The 6,752-nt window shown below is 39.3% G+C and overlaps 1 protein-coding gene across 1 annotated transcript in view; it reads left to right on the top strand.

The window, feature by feature from the left end:
- Nucleotides 1-355: 355 nt before the first annotated feature.
- Nucleotides 356-6,752, top strand: part of slc16a4 (solute carrier family 16 member 4) — a 58,929-nt gene continuing 52,532 nt past the window's right edge. The window contains exon 1 of the mRNA XM_028797117.2: nt 356-460. The gene's annotated coding sequence lies outside the window, so the exon portion shown is untranslated. The remainder of the gene's footprint in view (nt 461-6,752) is intronic.

Genomic DNA, 6,752 nt, shown 5'->3' with positions numbered 1-6,752 from the left:
AATAGACTTGGAGGCCATCAAGGTGTTTCTTTGTAACAGAATAACAGAATTTTTCACCTTGTCACTCTACCATGAATGCTCAGCTGAGGCTAGAGAGGCCTGTAAGTTCTAGAGAGGCCTGTATGTTCTTTGGATGTTCTTCTGGCATCTTCTGTGACTTCTCAAATGATGTTAATTATTTAGGTTATGTTAAGTTGATAGAAGTATTTTCTTAGCCATATTAAAATGTTTGCCTATATATATTAGTGTATAGTTAAAGGGAAGTTCTATTAAAACCCCACAAGCTAAACTATAAATGGAACATTCTAATAATTTCTTGTCCTTCTGACTACAGATTAGTTCAGTCAGTGATCTGCCTTGCAGTTGGTAAGGCATGGAGGGCAAACAGTTTCAAACCGTACTGAATGTATTCAACGTACTAGGCATGCTGAATATACTGACGTACTAAAGTGAAGCCTATGTAAGTTTGCTATATAAAAGTAACTGCCTTTAAGTATAGAAAGTAACTGAAGTTTTACAAGGGAAAGCAAAGATTGTAATGAAACAGAGAAGAAACCATTTTTTGCACTTTTTGCCGTTTACTCTGTTTGTGTAATAACTTTTTTTATTTTTGTGACTTGTTCCTTTTTGAAATTTTCACCAAACCTGTTTAAAATACAATTTTTTTGGACTGAGAGATTTCATTTGTTACAGGTTTGACTCATTGTGGATCTTACCTTGCCAATGCAGTAGCTGCTCGACTCTGGGACGCAGCTACAGACTCATTGCTGTGCCCTTGGGGTAATTTTGGTAGGCCGGCATTTGCTGGTAAAATTCACTGCATTTTCAAATTCTCCATTTGGAGATAATGGCTTATTGTTGTGTTGATTAGTCCCACAGCCCAAAAAAATGGCTTTGCAACCGTTTCTTGATCTGGAGTTAAGGCATTGTGTCCTTCTAGAAACATTGTGGAGATCCCTTCACTCTCAAAGAAACAGTTCGTATATAGTGGGGATTTAGATTCAAAAGGGCTGTATGTAATCAGGTATGGCTGTGTTAGGTCAACTTTGACTAGCTGTTTGAGTGAGCAACTCATGAAAACAAAACCAAGTGTTATTATGAATAATGCTGCACATCCTTTCTCTGGCAAACTATCATTAAGTACTGTCATCCAACAAATTATTCAAGAGAACTGTGTCAGGAAATACTACTGGGGCACCTTTAGACCAATGGCAAAACAACTTTAGAATGCCTCTTTGTGACTGTAACTGCTCAATTTTTATCTTTGGCCAAGTCAGAACTTCTTCTGTTGTTTTAGTAATTATTGTGTGCATCTGATGGTTATTTGTTATATTTTTTTGGGCTTCTGTAAAAAGCTCTATGCCCCCATGAGACAAATAAAGTGCCATTTATCAATATTAGGTTATAATATGAAATGGAATAATAGGTTTACTCTAGTTCCCTTTATCTAATATTATATTTTGTCTAAGGATCTGAAGGTATTTATTTTGACAAGTATACAAGAGTACAAGATAAAAGGAAGTGGGAAAATAATTTTTCACAAGATTGTAAGTTTGAGGAGATCTTTATGAAAACCTGTTTAATTTTCATTGAAATGCAACTGTCCTCCAGATATAAAGGTGTATGCTCATACTGTATCTAGTCAGTCCAAATGCTTTGGAGAGGTATAATATGATATAAAGTTGTATTTGTTTTTTCAATTCAGACACTTGCTCATTATCACACTCTGACCTACAATACCATAGTTTATTTAGAGTACATTACTTTAACCAACAGCCCAACATGAATGTGAGGAGTTCAACCAATATTATATCAAGTAAAAAAGTAACACACTTGAAAGGAGGATTCGAGATATTGGGCAATTCTTGTTCAATAAAATCTCAACTCTCTTAAAATGTATAAAACCTCCATATCCTGCAATTCTTACTTCCATCCAATCACCAGCTGGCTTCCCTAGAAGACAATAAGATTTTGCCACCAATGCACCAATTCATGCACATCTCCTACATTTATTTTCAATTGAATCTTTATCTGAATTAATTGGTCATTGAACTTGTGGAACAAGGCAGTCCTTCCACTTCTAATAAACCCAAAAAACTTTAAGGTTTTATTCTTGAAAAGCAGAACTCTTGTAATCTCTACTTACTTAGAGCCTTCTTTTTTATATCAATTAATGCCAATCAAGTGATTTCCTTTAAGAAATTAATTATTTCAACAGCATGGTCCCAGGTGTTGACCTCATTCTAGCTGCCTGAAGAAGAAGGGTTAACACAAAAGAACTCTCAAATGAAACAGTCCAGGAATTTATTTACTCTCCACTAGCTTCAGAGCAGACAGCTTTGAAGATTTTATTTTTCTCTCATAGTCTTTTTTCCGAGCCATGAGTTAAAAACAAAGCCTTCAACACTGATGAGCTGCAGACAGGAAACTTCAACAAACAGAGGGGACAGAACTGAGAGCTAGCAGAGAACGAGGGGTCTTGTGGATTATTCCAACAAAGCGCTAGGTTACCAGTACTGAAAGAGGCTTTGTTTTATTACATTTTTTTATAAGAGAGGAAATTCAATTATATTTTAGCTTCAAATTATCTGTGGTCATCTTTTACAATTAAGGAAACTAATTTTATCTAGTGCTTTATAAAAGACTTTTGTTTTTTATAATTACAAAAGATAAACAGATTTTTATATTAAACATTTTCAAACAGAATTTGGGTAAAAGTGTACACTATTATATGGTTTGGGCGGCACAGTGGCGCAGTGGTAGCGCTGCTGCCTCGCAGTAAGGAGATCTGGGTTCGCTTCCCGGGTCCTCCCTGCGTGGAGTTTGCATGTTCTCCCAGTGTCTGTGTGAGTTTCCTCCGGGTGCTCCGGTTCCCTCCCACAGTCCAAAGACATGCAGATTAGGTGCATTGGCGATCCTAAATTGACCTTGGTGTGTGGGTATATGTGTGTGTGTGCCCTACGGTTGGCTGGCACCCTGCTCGGGGTTTGTTTCCTGCCTTACGCCCTGTGTTGGCTGGGATTGGCTCCAGCAGACCCCTGTGACCCTGTAGTTAGGATATAGTGGGTTGGATGGATGGATGGATTATATGGTTTGTGTGCTAGTAATAGATTGAAACAAAATCTTGCAGCCACTGCAGCCCTTAAGGCCTGAGCCTGATCACCCTTGCTGTAGAACAGGGGTTCTCAACCTTCTGTCTTGACGAACAGTCTGCAGGAATCAAAATGTCCTAAAGAACTACCATTTTTTTGAGTTTTAAATAGTTAACTACTGAACTCTTAGTAGTAAAATTAAAGGTCATATTTCTTTAACCACAGAAAAATATTGAATTTGGTGGTTTTAACAATGTATTATGGGTTGTTTTTGAGAGTGTGTGTTTTTACATATTTTCTTATCTTCAAGTGGTATTTATTTATAAATTATTTTTAATGTATGAACAATCATGTGGTATGAAATAAAAATTACAAAGCCTTAAAATTTCACATTTTTATTTTACAAAAATACGAGGGGCAGTCAAGCTAAAGTTTGGGATTTATTAGAAAATGGAACAAACCTTAACAGAACTGATAATGTCATTTCTCAATGTACTTGCGCCACCTGCCTGGAAGTGCCTGGATTCCAGCAGAATAGAAAGTTTTGTCTTGTCCTCGCAACCAGCTGTGCAGTGCTTTCTTCACGTCGTCATCTGTCTTGAATCGACGACCACTCAGATGTTTTTTAGCAGTCCAAAAAGGTGGAAATCATACAGTGCCAAACCTGGTGAATAAGGAGGATGTGGCAATACCTCAAACTTCAGTTTCTCCAGACAAGCCTTGGTGTTCTTAGCAGTGTGTGGGCATGCAGGCATTGTATTGCAGCAAAAGGATTCCTTGAGACAGCAGTCCCTGCCGCTTGGATCGAATAGCAGGCTTCACATTGGTCTCCAGCAAGTCACAGTAACCTGCACTAGTGACTGTAGTACCCCTCAGCATGTTGTGTTTGACAATAACTCAGGTGCACAAGTGGTCACGAGGACAAGACAAAACTTTTTATTCTGCTGGAATTCAGGCATTTCGAGGCAGGTGGTGCAAGTGCATTAAGAAGGGTGGAGGCTACATTGAGAAATGACATTGTCAATTTTGTTAAGGTTTGTTAATTTTTCTAATAAATCCCATTTTCTAACTTTAGATTGACTCCTCCTCGTATATAGTTCAGAGCTTGAATTTCATGTGTGGCAGCAGGAGGATTTCCCCTCAGAGTAACAACAAATAAGTAACGTTGTATTGGCTTTGGGGGATTTCAGTGTGGGGTTTATAAACAATTATATAATCGTGGACTACCTGATGTATGTTATTATGTGCACATACTGAATGTACTCATTTGGATTCTTTGTCTTCTTTCGGCTGCTCCTGTTATTCCTGTCCATTCATTGAAAAATAAACACTGCTTAAAACCACTACTAAAATGTAAACATTTGTAGGTCATTATCCCATGAATTAGAAATTATCAGAATAATTCAGAATATTTTAATTTGCACAAACTGTTTAAAGTTGCTTTATTAAAAAGACACTTGTCAAATCAGGTTAGTCAGAAAATCCTTGTCAGGTTTATTACATTCACTGTTGTGAGATTGCATCAGTGTATAGAGGAGACATGAGCTGTGTGGAAGACAGCCCAGAAACAGACAGGCAGACATTGTTTTAAGCACCACTACACGTTTATTCACAAGTCAACTATATACAGATGTGCACACAAAACCCCAAAACTCCCTGTTTCCTTTTAGGGGCAATATAGCTCCCTAGTTGGAATAAGTTCTTTTGTAATTGCGGCATTTTAAGTAACCGTAAACTATATAGATATGATATTAAAAGGCGATACAACGACAACAACAATAACATTTATTTATATAGCACATTTTCATACAAAAAAGTACTGTAGCTCAAAGTGCTTTACATAATGAAGAAAAGAAAAATAAAAGACAAAGTAAGAAATTAAAATAAGACAATATTAGTTAACATAGAATAAGAGTAAGGTCTAATGGCCAGGGAGGGCAGAAAAAAAAAAAAAAAAAACTCCAGACGACTGGAGAAAAAAATAAAATCTGCTGGGGTTCCAGGCCACGAGACCACCCAGTCCTCTCTGGGCATTCTACCTAACAAAAATGAAATAAATAGTCCTCTTTGTATTTAAGGTTCTCATGGAAGGACTTGATGATGATAGTCATGCAGACTTCTGGCTTTTAATCCATCAATGTTGGAACATCACGGTGCTTTGAGTAGATGGTGGTGGCACAAGCTGCCACCACAAAGAAACCAGAAAAAGAAACGGAAGAGAGAGTAGGGTTTAGTACGGTAGTAGAGACCTCTCTCATACTGATACGGCGATAAAAATAACATAAGAGAAAATAACTTAGCTTTCTTTACTGACGATTTATGTGGCATTACAGATGAGGAAGCCAAATAGCATGACAATACCAAGGTGGGATCTTGATCTATACAGTCTGCCATTTTTCGTCACTGCGCTGGAAAGGTTTTCAGGACGGATGACGATATCACCCATCTGTCCATCGGCTTCGAAGTATTTGGCTGCTGTCCAAGTCTTATATACTAGTTCCTCCATGTGCAGGCCCTTACTTAGGTTCCAAACAAGGGAAGGAGAGGATTCCATTTCATCTCTAACATACAGAAATAGTACAATGCCCATTTTCATAGTTGTACCTTCTCTTTTCAAATGCTTGCCTAGCAGTTCTAAATGTTGAGAGCCCCTGTGTGCTAACTTTGGCCTGGCCTATACATGTGAGTGGATTTATACAATAATGTTTGTACAGAGCACAGTGACATTAAATTTATTTTCTTATTACACTCCCCCAAAGTCCAGGCCTCACAATGCCTTTTCCTTCTTCAGGCCCTCGCTTCTCCTCTCCTCTCCTCTCCACCAAGATCTCATCCTCCCGACTCCAGCCATCGAATGGAGAGAGGCGGCCCCTTTTATCCCCACCTGGACGTGCTCCAGGTGCCTCCCGATTAGCTTCCGCCAACACTTCCCAGTGTGGCGGAATTACCGGCTGCGCACCTGGAAGCACTCTGGGTGTCCCTGGTCTTCTTCCCCCCAGCACTTCCAGGTGTAGCGGAGTTGCTGAGGGCCAGGGCTCCTCAGGCATCGGGGTGCCCGCTGGCGGTGACCATGGGCCCCTATAGGGTTGAGCTTCCAAGCTCAGTTCCTATGGTCCCCAAAGCCACCAGGGTGGTCGCCCCCTCGTGGTTTGGAAGAGGCGTAATCCCTCCTCTGGTCCTTCCGGGCATCCTGTCTGGGTTCCACCCCCAGCCACCTGTGACAGCTGGTTAATAACATGTAATGATGAGTAATATCAAATTTACAAGCCAAGTTAATTCACATTTTTAAAATGTCACATACCTGATAATTTTATTTTCCAAATCTTCCTCTCTCTTTTAGATTTGTCCCAACTTTTTGAAAGTCCTCCTTTTTGAAACCAGACTTATTGATTTAAGATTATTTTTTCAGAATTTCTATAAAACCACCTTTGTCATGTTATTTTCAAGTTACCTCACATAAGCGATCTTACTGATACTACTTATGCACATTATGATGTCATGGACGGCACTCATGAACGAGCATCCTGGCCGGGATGGAGCATGGTTCCCAAAGTGGATGGGAGGCCAGCCCTATGCCACCACAAGGAATATGGCAAAGATGCCAGTGCCAGAGTGGGTACACTGATATCTCGGCTGGGTTGGACCCCTGAGATAATACCC

The sequence above is a fragment of the Erpetoichthys calabaricus genome, chromosome 3, assembly GCF_900747795.2.
Source record: "Erpetoichthys calabaricus chromosome 3, fErpCal1.3, whole genome shotgun sequence".
NCBI classification, from domain to species: Eukaryota; Metazoa; Chordata; class Cladistia; order Polypteriformes; family Polypteridae; genus Erpetoichthys; species Erpetoichthys calabaricus.
The sequence above is the reverse complement of the archived record's forward strand: the minus strand, read 5'-3'. Positions and strand labels throughout refer to the sequence as shown.